The following is a 1073-nucleotide window of genomic DNA, read 5'->3' as shown; positions in this document are numbered from 1 at the left end:
ATGGTCCAGGACGGACCGAAACGTCGTCGTCCCTTCAATTTCTAGTGTGTGGTCTGGTCAACATACTTCAGCCACGTTATTGTGACTCATCGCCTGCATAAGAATGATAGAATACTGTTGGCAGCGATATTAACTCCCGCTAATCCCATGTTCTGCACCAGCGACACCTTTTGGGCTTCTTGATGTTAAAAAAAAAAACATAAGAGCAAGGTTGTCACAGAAAATGGGATTTGCGCGAGAATATATATATGTATTATATAATATATAATAATAATATATATAATAATATATATATATATATATATATATATATATATATATATATATATATATATGTATGTATTTGTTCATATATGTATGAAGCTAAAATGTCAACTTTATAATTCTACTGGCGGAATGAATGAACTATGAGGGAGGGGAAAGCGCCAAGCCATTACGACTATATAGCCCTGGGAAGGGGTCAGGATTAGGATTTGGGATGGGACGGGGGGAAGGAATGGTGCCCCAACCACTTGGTGGACGGTCGGGGATTGAACGCCGACCTGCATGAAGTATTGGCTTGATGGATAGACTTACCACTGTATGTTAGTAATATTTTTACAAGATATCTTTCAAGAGAAACTAATGGTCTTCAGCACAGTGGACCCGAGTTCGACTCCCGCGCAGGGCGAAACGTTTTTTTTACACCTGATGCCCCTGTTTACCTTACAGTAAAAATCGGTACCTGGGAGTTACGCAACTGTTGTGATCTGCAACCTGGGGAAGGATGAGCCGTAGGCTTAAAGGGAACACAATAGGCCTACCATGCTTGGCATCCACCACGAGGGTACTGACAGACTAGAACACGTGACACGATAAATAATAACTTACAACTTCTATACTACTGGTAGGTTAGGTTAGGGTAGGAATAATTAGACAGAATCTAATAGTTCTGAATCGTTTAGAACAAACTCTAATTAATAGCATCAATATTAAGATAAGTGAGATAACGTTTATTCGGGTAAAAGTACATATGTTTATAATGAGTTTACAAACATAATGTTGGGTTTTTAGATAGAGCTAATATATATTAG

The sequence above is a fragment of the Procambarus clarkii genome, chromosome 80 (assembly GCF_040958095.1).
Source record: "Procambarus clarkii isolate CNS0578487 chromosome 80, FALCON_Pclarkii_2.0, whole genome shotgun sequence".
Lineage (NCBI taxonomy): Eukaryota > Metazoa > Arthropoda > Malacostraca > Decapoda > Cambaridae > Procambarus > Procambarus clarkii.
Note: the sequence above shows the minus strand (reverse complement) of the source record.